Here is a 13016-nt window from a genome sequence, read left to right as displayed (position 1 = left end):
TGTATCGTGTCCTGGTGATTTCTCCCGTTTCGAACGGAGTTTAATGTCGCGTTTCTACTTTATTAGAGAGAGGCACTGAACTTTGGGGAACGTGACATCCACCCAGTATTACTAGTAGGTTGATAAATATAAATGTTCTTTTTCCCCCCGTATTATACCTCGCGAAATATAACGATGGCCAACTCCTTAAGTCGAAATTTAAACCCTTCTCACGCTACAAGACAGTCCGTCAACATCGCCGCGGCCCGAAGCGCGACCTTTGGTTTGTTTTTTCAGAACATCAGAACAACCGCAGAGATGACCATCGATCCACCTCCGGACGTTTCCTTTTTTGCCCTCTTTGGCCTCCAAAATAAAAAAAAACTGGGATCCATCGTGGCGTTGCCAAATTAAAACGTCAACCACTTTTCGGGCTTTCGGAACTGTTTGTGTGGAGTCTGCATGTTCTCCCTGTGTTCTCCGGGTCCAAAGACAGGCTTTTGGGCTAATTGGCTTCTGGGAAAACTGGCCCTGGTGTGTGTGTGTCCTGTGATGGACTGCTGTCCTGTCCAGGGTGTGTGAGTGAGTCTGTGTGTGTCATGTGATGGACTGGTGGCCTGTCCAGGGTGTGTGAGTGTGTGTGTCTGTGTGTCCTGTGAGGGACTGGTGTCCTATCCAGGTTGTGTGTGTGTGTGTCCTGTGAGGGACTGGTGTCCTGTCCAGGGTGTGTGAGTGTGTGTGTGTCCTGTGATGGACTGGTGTCCTGTCCAGGATGTGTGAGTGAGTGTGTGTGTGTCCTGTGATGGACTGGTGTCCTGTCCAGGGTGTGTGAGTGTGTATGTCTGTGTGTCCTGTGATGGACAGATGGTACCCAGCCTGGACACCCATTAGACACTGTCTTCCTCAGAAGACTCTCACGGAGGGCACACTGTCCCTAACCCGGGTCCAGAAGAAACTACAGTGATCTATAATTCCTGCGCCTCGGAAGGGGTTATGACGTCTATGTCCGGCGCCCGCACCCTCGGACCGGCGGTTCGGCGTCGCGCTCCGCAGCTCGAGCTTCGGTGCGAGGCAGGGCGGGAGGGAGTCGATGTGGCCTCGGCGCCATCTTTGCTGGTGAGTCAATTGTGACCGTTGCGGTACAATAAACCATCAATAAACCTTTTCCTACTCCGACCAGTATTTCTGTCGCGGCCCACGTCCCCTACAATCGACAAACTATAAAAAAACAGTAGCCCTTCGCAACATTACACGCCATTTTATTTTAAACGTCCGTTAGATACGCAGGTGGCTCGATACCTGTCTTAACCTCGCCGGCGTCTTTATACCGGCAAGTGAATTTTATTTGGGGTCCCTCAGAATTGTGACAGAAATGTCAGTGAAACACAATAAAAAACGAAACTTTTTTTTAAAGGCGATGAATGGATTTTAAGAGTAACCGTGTAGCGACTGACGTAAGGAAAAAAAAAGTTGTCTTTCCCTACGAAGACCTTTTGGTACAGGACTTTCTTTATATATCAGTTGTGCATAGCGTTTTACAAAAAGTTGATGATCTTGGAGATAATTGCAAAGGAAAATTGAGATAACTACCAAAACATTACGTGTGAAACGACAGGACAGAACTTTGAACCCACAAAGAAACAAAGGTATGAAATATTGCCTCGTCATGGGGGGTTGATAATTGTAATAAGTGTTCCTAATTTTCGTAAAGAAATGTATATTATGGGAGTCACACGTGAGATTTAGTGTATATACGTTTCATATTGTGCATATATACGGGGTTAAAAAGTGGAATGAGTATGATTATAAACTTGTGTGTCCTATAATCAGATAATTTTTGAACAAGCTTTGATTAGACAGGTGAAAAACAACATCAGATCCTTGTTTTTAATATATTCTCACGTCTGAATATCAGCTTCTCCCCTCTGGCCAAGATTTCAGGGTTCCCAGGTGTAGATCCCAAATTGAAACAAATATTCATTTGTTACCCTTATTAAAACAGTTAATAGAAGTGAGTGACCAGGGTAAATAAAGGTGGGTCAGTGTAAACTGTTTATTCTGGACCAGACTTTGTCATGTGTGATATGTCATGACTTCTTATATCAAGTTTTATCTTTATATTTAGTCATACATGTGTAATAGATGCGATGTGTGTCCATAAAAATGTTTCTCCAGGGGAAAATCAAGTTGGTTTTAAAACCGTGTTTCCTTTTTAGGGTACGTTTGCATTCCAAGTGTGGGGTTTTTGCCTTTTTATCATATTTCGGATGTGAATCCGTGGTATTTTTGCCGAGACAAGTTGCCTTTCTTATACGCGGAGGGATCTGCTCGTGAGATGTCCGCTCGGTCCATTTCTGAGCTCAGTATAAGGTGTAGAAAGCATGACTGTCATCATAACCCGCCTCTCACCCTGGCCCGAGCCTGAAGCACGCCCCCTAGTGCAGGGTTAGAAGTGTGGAATAATGTTGTGACTATTGCTTCATCAATATCAGCTACAAGACAGTCCGTCAACATCGCCGCGGCCCGAAGCGCGACCTTCGGTATGACGAATCCCACTACCACCACCAATGTACAGCCCCCACCTGGTTGATGTGACGGCAGCCATAGTGCGCCAGAACGCTCCCCACACAGCAGCTCTTAGTGGGGAGGAGAGCAGAGGGATGAAGCCAGTTCAGAGAGGGGGGTTATTAGGAGGCCATGATTGGTAAGGGCCAATGGGAAATTTGGCCAGGACGCCTGGGTTACACCCCTACTCTTTTCGAGAGACGCCCTGGGATTTTTAATGACCACAGAGAGTCAGGACCTCGGTTTTACGTCTCATCCGAAGGACGGCGCCTGTTTACAGTCCAGTGTCCCCCGTCATTATACTGGGGCATCAGTTCATGAGGGATGGCCACACCCTAGTTCGGTCAGACTCGGCTGTCGATATTTTAGCAATCACTCCTGACTCCTCTCCTGAAACACTGTCAATACTGCACGTGATCCCCCTCTCTCCCTCGCGTCCCTCTCCCACCCCGTCTCCACCTGTGTAGCTGCCCCCCCTGGTCACTCCTCCTCGCTGTGCAGGGGGGGTCCCAGCCTCCTCGTCCTCTGGCCAGGAGCCCTCAGCCAAGCGGGTTCAGCCAGATCATCACTCCATGATCCTTTCAGTATGCTAAATTCCTGGTGTTGTTTTTTTTCTCCCCAGAAAACTGACCGTCCGCCCCACCTCTGCGCTAAGTGGACGATGAAGTCAGGTTCCAGTGTGCCTGGTGTTTACAGGTAATACTTCAGACTGGTCGGCCTCACCTCAGGGTGTCTGGGCGTTTGATATTATACAGTTGCAATGCTGAGGCCTGTGACTGTGATGCTGTAAGGCTACAGGAGTCTCTCTGGAGATCCTGAGTGATTTCCGGCGTTCGTGTGGAAACACAGCCCCACCCTCCCGCAGTGTCCAGTCCGCAGAATTTCCTGGAGACGTGGCCTAGCCGATGGGCGACCTCGCCAGCGAGAGACTAGCTGAGGCAGGACGTTCTGTACGGTTCAGTTAATTAGACGCGCACAGATGTTGAGCTCATCGTCCTTTTAATTGTGCCATCTATGCTAACTGTAGCAGAGATCGAACTATCAAGGTGACAGATCAATAATTTTAAATTAAATAGATGCATGATATTGCTAGCGCTGATGCAAGAGGCAAGTCAGAGGAACTGAACACAGAATGGATGTGTTCGCAGTGAGTGAGAGAGGAATGAGCTAAATTATTTAAGAGGATTAAAACACTGAAGAACAGGAGACACAGTGAGAGAGAGGAGATCACAGGAAATACCTCAGTAACAAACATACTAACACACAGGACAGGAGACACAGCGAGAGAGAGGAGATCACAGAGAATCCCTCAGTAACAAACACACAGGACAGGAGACACAGCGAGAGAGAGGAGATCACAGGAAATACCTCAGTTTTAAGTGCAGACAACCGGACAGGAGACAGAGTGAGGAAGAGTAAATGAAACACAGTAGGATTGATAAGAGACGGGTTATGAAGAGATGGGACACACAGAGATGGAGAGAAGGGAGGCAACAGTTGAACTCGCTGGCTGAGTTAATTGACGCTGCTGTTTCTTTGGCAGATGAAGTCGGGGTCCAGAGTTTCGCTGACATGGCAGAACCGTCCCAGCTCGGTCTCCTCCCATTCCTGCAGGTCAGTGCCCCTTCAGTCAGACCCTGTGTTCAGGGAGACACACAGGGAAGTCGCACACTGTGAAAAAAGGCTCCAGAGACATCGCCGAACCACAGAATAGCTCCAGAGCATTTGTGCACCTTTTGGAATTCTTCACGTATAGTGAAAGGTGAAAATAAAACCAAGAATGGGTGACGTGTCTTTACACAGAGGCGGGTGGGGAACAAGCTGCCCAGCCTTGTTGTTGATGCTGATACCCTGGCTTCTCTCCAGATACAGGTGGATTAAATCATGGGTCCAATTAATCACTAACTACCAGACAGGCTTGAAAAACCGAATGGCGTTCTCTCGTTTTTAACCTTTCTTCAATTCTTAGAAAACCTGCACGCAGAAAAAAAATAATTTGCATTTTTTTACAACTTCCAACGGTCAGGTCTGTGGGTATTTAAATCTGACTAGAATGTGTATTGTTCAAAATCTCTTGTTCACTATCAGTGTTGTTGTTTTTAGTGTCTTTCTCATTACTCCTGTGGGTTTTATACTGTGGTAAAGAGTTAAAAATGTCCTCACTTTGTGCTGCTCTCGGTTTGTTGACGGTGGCGTACTCCACATCACTGTTGGGTAGTGTGATGTCTGTAGAGAACAGCATACAGGTCAATACTTATGTTAACTTATACTATACAGGATAAGACTTACATTAACACCATACTAAACAACAGGGCTCACTGTTCACACTCGCATTGACACTGTACTGACCAACAGGACTCGTGTCGACACCGTTCACACTCGAATCGACGCTGCTCACACTCGTGTTGACACTTGACACTCGTTTCCAGTAATGATTGCCCAACCCACCACTTAGCAGAGCTCCCGGTGGTGGGGCTGTGGTCCAGGGGCTCTGCCCCGACTTCACCTCGCACTGACCTAGCAAGCCCGCGCACCACAGGCGTCTCGCCGCCCCCCGCCGCTGCTGTTTGAGCCCTGCGAGCCCTTACACGCGAGAAGGCAAAACCTACTTCCGCCCGCGGGCCCGGGATCCTGGATCACAGAGTAGTGGAATTCCTGCGGTGCCGCGGTTCCTGAAAGAGAGATAACGGTCAGGGAAGCGTCGCTGAAGACGCGCGGCAGGTAGGGATAACGGTCAGGGAGGGGGCCGTGTCGGCCACCCGCAGGCCGCAGAGGCAGCAGGTACGGGATCATTCCACGCGGCCGAGAGAGAGGGGAAAGAGACGCAACATTTCGACTGTGGTCTTTTCCGGCTTCACGCGCCCGAAGGAGGCTCCGCAGCCGAAACGCCGCGTCTCTTTTCCTGTCCTTCCAGCGCAGGGATAAACCTTGACCTGCTCCGCTGCGGGTGAAGACAAAGTCGGTGTCGCTGGGTTTTTAAAAAAAACCCGCAGAGCCACTTCATACTTCTGACGACGATGGAATGGGAATATTTACAAGTCCTGTTCTAAAAGGTCTTCGGATCTCACCGTTACCAGCTGGGAGTGGGGTTTGCGCCAGACAGTAGTCGGAGTCCGTTTTCTCCAGGCGTTCTGAAACAACCCAAAACACAGGATGAGAGACCGCAGTTGTGAAATGAGTTGAAAGCCGATCGTGGGCCGCCCGTTTGCTAACTGAACCAGGCTTGCTCAGGCCGGATCCATTAAAACCCACAAACTTCATGAATTGATACTTGAGCTTGCGTTGTCCTGTTCTGGGAGCGACCAGCTTTGACTTTGCTGGACCTTTTATTGACCATCATATCGGACTGCTCCAGTGAGAACTCAGCATTACAGATCTCTCAAGGTCAAACTCACAGAAAAGCCACAGACAGACAGAGACAGGATCAGAGACACAGGAGAGAGTCAGGACAGTGAAGGCGTCCTCATCGAGGAGATCAGATACACTGAGAGAAGAGCCACAGACAGAGACAGGATCAGAGACACAGTGGAGAGTCAGGACAGTGAAGGCGTCCTCATGGAGGAGATCAGATACACTGAGAGAAGAGCCACAGACAGAGACAGGATCAGAGACACAGCGGAGAGTCAGGACAGTGAAGGAGTCCTCATGGAGGAGATCAGATACACTGAGAGAAGAGCCACAGACAGAGATAGGATCAGAGACACAGCGGAGAGTCAGGACAGTGAAGGCGTCCTCTACTTAAATTATTACATTATACACAATTTGAGTTCATTTTAAAAAGTAAAAGGTAATGAAAGGAATGCATTTTCATAAGAAAGATAATACCGATATGCATGTGATAATCTTCCTTATATCATGTAGTGTGTCATTTGGACACTTTGTGGGCTTGAAATACAAAGAAAATCATGTTCTATGGTACAAGATAAATACAAAACTTAAGCTTTTATTTTAATTAGATTTGTTTATTAAGCATAAGCAATCATTTATTACATTAATATATGTGAAAATAACATTTTACCATCATACGTTTAGTATATTTAGTCCCTAATGCTGAAAGAAATAATCATTTGTTTAATATGCACGGGTCTGTCTCAAAGGATGCAGTGCTCCTGGAGGGGCTCTCAAACCCTGCATTTCAGATGCCTAGCTGTATCCCTCACATGTGGCACCTCAGAATGACTTCTAACCTTACCTGTGGTGTCTTCAGTCCCTATTGCTCAATGCATGGTGTACGTACTGCATACATGTATCTTGAGAATGAGGAATGGGCCCCTGAGACAGTCATTTGCCTATTTCACAAATGATCGTATTTTACTAGAGATTCTGTTTGGGATTCAGATGTGCATGCGGACAGCAATCCCTTTCAAGAAATGATACGTTCTGGATGCACAGGCTGCCAACGTGAGTACGTGTTGGGTTCTTGGTTTGAATGCTCGAGTTGTCAGGCTGGCGTTTTTTGTTCCTGTTGGAGCCCATAAATATGAACAAGGCACTTGAGAACGTCTCTGTGCGGGTGTGCGTTTGTAATGACGTGTGTGTGCTCCTCTGTTTCAGTATAAAAAAATGCATTTAAGACATTCAGCCTTTTCATGTTCCTAATATTCTTTCCTTCTTGACAATAAGAACTAAGTTTGCTGCTGGGAGAGGTGTTAGTGGGGCCGGCAGGGGGTTCTCTCACCCTGCGGTCTGTGTGGGTCCTGATGCCCCAGTATAGTGACAGAGGACACTGGACTGTAAACAGGCGCCGTCCTTCGGATGAGACGTCAAACCGAGGTCCTGACTCTCTGTGCTCATTAACAATCCCGGGGTGTTTCTGGAGAAAAGTAGGGGTGTTACCCCAGTGTCCTGGCCTGATTCCCCCCCTGGTCTTGACCCATCATGGCCTCCTAATCACCCCCCTCTCTGAACTGGCTCCATCCTTCTGCTCTCCTCCCCACTGAGAGCTGCTGTGTGCTGAGCGGACTGGAGCATCATCCAGGTGGGGGCTGCACACTGGGGGGGCTGGAGGGGATCCCCCTGACCTGGGAAGAGCTCTGAGTGGAGAGTCCAGACTTATTAATTATTATTATTATTCGTGCTGCACTGGGCTCCTGTCCTGGCAGTGAGAGGGGGACTCTGTGATCAGTACAGATACTTATGACTGTATAATAATACATGATAGAAATGGAACACAGGGTAGCGCTGTAGTCTCTTCGAAACGTTTTGAACTGCCAGAAGAAGTTTTCACAACCCGGACTCGTGAAGGTACAGGTCTTCTCCCATCGTCCGGAGCAAGGTGTATCGTGTCCTGGTGATTTCTCCCGTTTCGAACGGAGTTTAATGTCGCATTTCTACTTTATTAGAGAGAGGCACTGAACATCCTGTGATGGACTGGTGTACTGTCCAGGGTGTGACTGTGTGTGTGTCCTGTGATGGACTGCTGTCCTGTCCAGGGTGTGTGAGTGTGTGTGTCCTGTGATGGACTGGTGTCCTGTCCAGGGTGTATGAGTGTGTGTGTCCTGTGATGGACTGGTGTCCTGTCCAGGGTGTGTGAGTGTGTGTGTCCTGTGATGGACTGCTGTCCTGTCCAGGGTGTGTGAGTGTGTGTGTCCTGTGATGGACTGGTGTCCTGTCCAGGGTGTATGAGTGTGTGTGTCCTATGATGGACTGGTGTCCTGTCCAGGGTGTGTGAGTGTGTGTGTCCTGTGATGGACTGCTGTCCTGTCCAGGGTGTGTGAGTGTGTGTGTGTCCTGTGATGGACTGCTGTCCTGTCCAGGGTGTGTGTGTGTACTGTGATGGACTGGTATCCTGTGAAGGAATGCTGTCCTGTCCAGGGTGTGTGTGTGTCCTGTGATGGACTGGTGGATCACAATATTAATTCTCCTCCTTGATTCCCTCCTTCATCGCCAGAGTGAAAGCGGGACACGGCAGTAAAAGCTCAGCCCTGCAGGTGGTGGTCCTCTTGGCCACACGGGGGCACTGTGTCCCCACGGGGGGGGGCTATGTTCAAGTCCCGCTGGGAATCGCACCGACGCGGCGGGGTTCGTGAACGTCCCAGACACCAAGAAAACGAGAGAAAAAAGTTCGTTTTCGGGGTTCAAGGAGCAACCCCGAGATTCAGGGAGTTTCCCCGTTGAGCTTACTCTGCCGAAAACACGCAGGTTTTATTTTTTTCCCATGCCCCCCCTCACACAGCCCGTTTCTGTAGCGTGAAGTTGTGTTTTTTTGCGCGGCGGTCGGTGAGGGGCAAAATTTTATTTATTTTTTTCCCACGGTCTGAAACAAAAACAGCCGGGTGGTGTTGTAGAGAGGTCGATGTATCTGGTTTTCCTCGTCTGCGAAACCCATTTTTTTGGGGGGGTCGTGAGGTCCCACGCAGCGCTTGGAAAAGAAAATGGCGTCTCTTTTCCCCACAGGACGTTGGGGGGGACTCGTGTTTTTTGGACGTGGCGTGGCCCGAAATTTCCGCCCTTGGCTGCTAGAGGGGGGTGGAGGTCCGTCTTTCTTTGACTTGGGGGTAGGGGGGGTGTCTATTTTACTGATCCCCACCCCACGGAAACCCGTGTTGGACGTAGGGGTGCTGAATGCGCCCTCGACGTGATTTTGTCTTTAAATTCAAGTGCAGCTTTTGTAACCCTTGTAACACCTGGACCCGTTTCCCCTGCCTGTCCGAGGTGGCGACTACCGGGGTCGTACAGGGACACCCGGCTGGGTGCGACGTCACGGGGGCGTCACAATGAGCCGCCTGACGTCACAGAGCGGCGGATTCTAGCGGGGGGCGGCGCCGGAGCCCCATGAGCTCAGAGGAGTGAAGAGAGAGGAGGAGGAAAGGACTATAGAGTCCTTTCTAAACACGTGTTTCTTCCAATAAAGTTACTTCGACTTCGATCGTTAGTTTCAGCTTCAGAATCGCTCTTCAGTATCCCCGTGAAATCGGTAAGTCGCTCAAAAGCGCCGCTGGTGAGAAATAACAAAATAAGTTGAGAAAAAGTTTTTTTTTTTACCGTTACTCCACTCTTATTGGTGTGATCGTGCTGTAAAAAGATATTGAGAGGAGGTGCACCTCTACACAGAGGGTGGCAGGGGTGTGGAACAAGCCGCCTAGCCCTGTGGGTGAAGCCGATACCCTGGCTTCTCTCAGGACACAGCTGGTTGAGCTCCTCCAGTCAGGACAGGAGGCTCTACTGTACACAGAGGGGGGTGGGGGTGGGGAACAAGCCGCCCAGCCCGTGTGGTTGAAGCCGATACCCTGGCTTCTCTCAGGACACAGCTGGTTGAGCTCCTCCAGTCAGGACAGGAGGCTCTACTGTACACAGAGGGGGGTGGGGGTGGGGAACAAGCCGCCCAGCTGTGTGGCTCCGCCCCCTCCCCTCCCCTCTGTGACTCTGCTTGTCTCGGCAGGACGATGCACCAACAGAGATGCCGCACGGCCGTGCGCGGTCGCAGCAGGACCTGGGCCCAGCGAGGCGTCGTAAGTCCACCCCTCCCGCCCGCCGTCCAGCATCCAGCGTCCAGCGTCCAGCCCTCCTCCGACTGACCTCTCCACCCCCAGCAGCGCTCGCTGTATTATAATAATAATAATAATAATAATAATAAACTTGACTGATAGAGCACCTTTCATACACATAGCAGCGCAAAGCGCTTGACAGACCAGGTCTCACGGTAACACCTCCAGACGAGGAGAGACACTTCCAGTGGTGATCTTGACTGAGGACGCGCCTCGGCTCAAGAGACAGGGTCGCGGGTCCATTATGGCCCTTCTGAGAGTACAGATTGCCTCTGGACGTCCCAGACCCTTCCTGGACACACTGTACAGACTCACCTGTCCAGACTCTTACTGGACACACTGTAGAGACTCACCTGTCCAGACTCTTACTGGACACACTGGTCAGACTCACCTGTCCAGACTCTTACTGGACACACTGTACACACTCACCTGTCCGGACTCTTGCTGGACACACTGTACACACTCACCTGTCCAGACTCTCACTGGACACACTGGTCAGACTCACCTGTCCAGACTCTCACTGGACACACTGGTCAGACTCACCTGTCCAGACTCTTACTGGACACACTGTACACACTCACCTTTCCAGACTTTCACTGGACACACTGTCCACACTCTCACTGGACACACTGTACACACTCACCTGTCCACACTCTCACTGGACACACTGTAGAGACTGCCCAAGGCCTCTAGTCTCGACACGACTGGGCTGGGCTATTTGGTCAGAGCTGTCTCGGAGATGGGCTGTTTGGCGTCTTCACAGGTCACACCGGTCAGGCAGAACCCGGACTGGCAGTGGGAGAGATCCCGGCCCAAGTCCCGGTGCTTTTCCGTAAGTCTGACCCGTTCGCCTTCCGCGAGACTGGACCGGCCGCCCTGTGGTGGGCCCGGTGCCCCACATCTACCCTACAGCTCCCCCCACTGACCCCTAAACTCCCGATACCCTACAGCTCCCCACTCTGACCCCTAAACTCCCGATACCCTACAGCTCCCCACACTGACCCCTAAACTCCCGATACCCTACAGCTCCACACTCTGACCCCTAAACTCCCGATACCCTACAGCTCCCCACACTGACCCCTAAACTCCCGATACCCTACAGCTCCCCCACTGACCCCTAAACTCCCGATACCCTACAGCTCCCCACTCTGACCCCTAAACTCCCGATACCCTACAGCTCCCCACTCTGACCCCTAAACTCCCGATACCCTACAGCTCCACACTCTGACCCCTAAACTCCCGATACCCTACAGCTCCCCACACTGACCCCTAAACTCCCGATACCCTACAGCTCCCCACTCTGACCCCCACAGTCCTGATGGCCGAGAGGTCTCTGCTTGCTGTAGTGATTGAGTGAGCTCTGTGGACCTGACCTCTGTCTTCTGTCCTCGTTTCCAGCGTCTCCTTGTGGTCTGTCACTTCACCAGACCTGAAGGTGAGATCTGAGGAGGAGACAGAGCACCCCCTAACACCCCTGAGCTGGGTTACAGGGTAAGACAGCTTCTTACTGTTGGACACACCTGTCCACACTCTTACTGGACACACTGGACACACTCGCCTGTCCGGACTCTTACTGGACACACTGTACACACTCACCTGTCCAGACTCTTACTGGACACACTGTAGAGACTCGCCTGTCCACACTCTTACTGGACACACTGTACACACTCGCCTGTCCACACTCTTACTGGACGCACTGTACACACTCACCTGTCCACACTCTCACTGGACACACTGTACACACTCACCTGTCCACACTCTCACTGGACAAACTGGACACACTCACCTGTCCAGGCGTAATCTCTGCTCCTCATCCCCCCTGCGTTGTGTCTCCCCCTCTCCCCGCTGGACAGAATCCTGTGGTGTCTTCGTGCTTCCCCGAGCTCGTCCAGAAGCTGGAGAGGGCGGCCGAGCTGCAGCTGGAGCTCCCGGGGTCGCCCAGCTTGTCCCGCTCGGTGTCCCCCCCCTCCTCGCCCGAGAGCCCAATCCGCTCCCCGCCCCCGGCCCCCTCCCCTCCGGCCCCTGCCCGCCCCGCCCCGCCGCCCCCCCTTCCTCCCCGCCATGCCCCTCGAGCCCCCCCTGCTGCCTGGGGCGGTGCCCCTGCCCCTGCCCCCGCCCTTCCTGCCCCCCATCGCCCGCCCGGCCCCGCCAGGCCCCGCCTGGGGCTCCCCGGTGCAGAGGGCAAGGAGAGAGGCTGAGATGTCTGACGAGACAAGTGGGGCAGAGTCCGTCTGTCCGTCTGTCCGTCTGTCCGTCTGTCCGTCTGTCCGTCTGTCCGTCTGTCCGTCTGTCCGTCTGTCCTTTTCTCTGTCCTTCTGACTTTCTGTTCTTTTCTCTGTCCATTTGTCCTTCTCTCCATCTGTCTTTCTGTCCTTTTCTCTGTCTTTCTGTACATCAGTCCATCTGTAATTTTCTCTGTTTTTTTGTCCGTCTGTACCTCTCTATTTCTGTCTTTCTGTCCTTCTATCTGAGTCTCTCTTTTTCTCTGTGTCTGTCCCTCTCTCCCTGTCTCTCTCCCTGTGTCTCTCCGTGTGTCTCCCTGCTCTCTGTCTGTCCTGTGTTGTCACAGCTGGGTCCCTCTCCCTGTGTCTCTCCGTGTGTCTCCCTGTCTGCTTCTCTGTCTGTCCTGCGTTGTTCCAGCTGGGCCTGTCTCCCCGGCTCTCTGCCTTCAGCTCTGTTCGCCGATGTCCCGCCAGCCCGTCTCTCTCTCAGCCTGTCTCTTGACTTGCAGGAGGAAGAGGAGGTGGAGACAGCTCCTCCGGCAGGAGAGAGGAAGAAGGTCAGTGCTGGTCCCACCCTGCCTCCAGTCCTGTCTGTGGTTGAGTTTTGCCATCTTGTCTGTCCCTGGGTCTCAGTGTCTCTCTCTCTTTCAGCCCTGTCTGTCAGTGTCTCTCTCAGCCTGCTGTCTGCCTGTCCCTGCCTCTCTATCTCTCTCTCTTTCAGCCCTGTCTGTCAGTGTCTCTCTCCTCCTCCTCTCTGTCCTCA

At 51.6% G+C, this 13016-nt stretch overlaps 1 long non-coding RNA gene across 2 annotated transcripts; it reads left to right on the top strand.

The window, feature by feature from the left end:
• The first annotated feature begins 559 nt into the window (after nucleotides 1–559).
• LOC148664616 (uncharacterized) lies at nucleotides 560–11517 on the top strand. Of its 2 annotated transcripts, none has more exons than XR_015936504.1 (6): nucleotides 560–1095; nucleotides 3167–3240; nucleotides 4088–4158; nucleotides 9926–9995; nucleotides 10795–10863; nucleotides 11430–11517. It is a non-coding gene; the product is annotated as an uncharacterized LOC148664616 (long non-coding RNA). The 2 variants fall into 2 exon arrangements; XR_015936505.1 differs by lacking the exon at nucleotides 560–1095 and adding an exon at nucleotides 1518–1625.
• The last annotated feature ends 1499 nt before the right edge of the window (nucleotides 11518–13016 follow it).

Source organism: Lepisosteus platostomus, chromosome 5 (genome assembly GCF_059453375.1).
Source record: "Lepisosteus platostomus isolate fLepPlt1 chromosome 5, fLepPlt1.hap1, whole genome shotgun sequence".
NCBI classification, from domain to species: Eukaryota; Metazoa; Chordata; class Actinopteri; order Semionotiformes; family Lepisosteidae; genus Lepisosteus; species Lepisosteus platostomus.
Note: the sequence above shows the minus strand (reverse complement) of the source record. Positions and strands in the feature narration are given on the sequence as shown.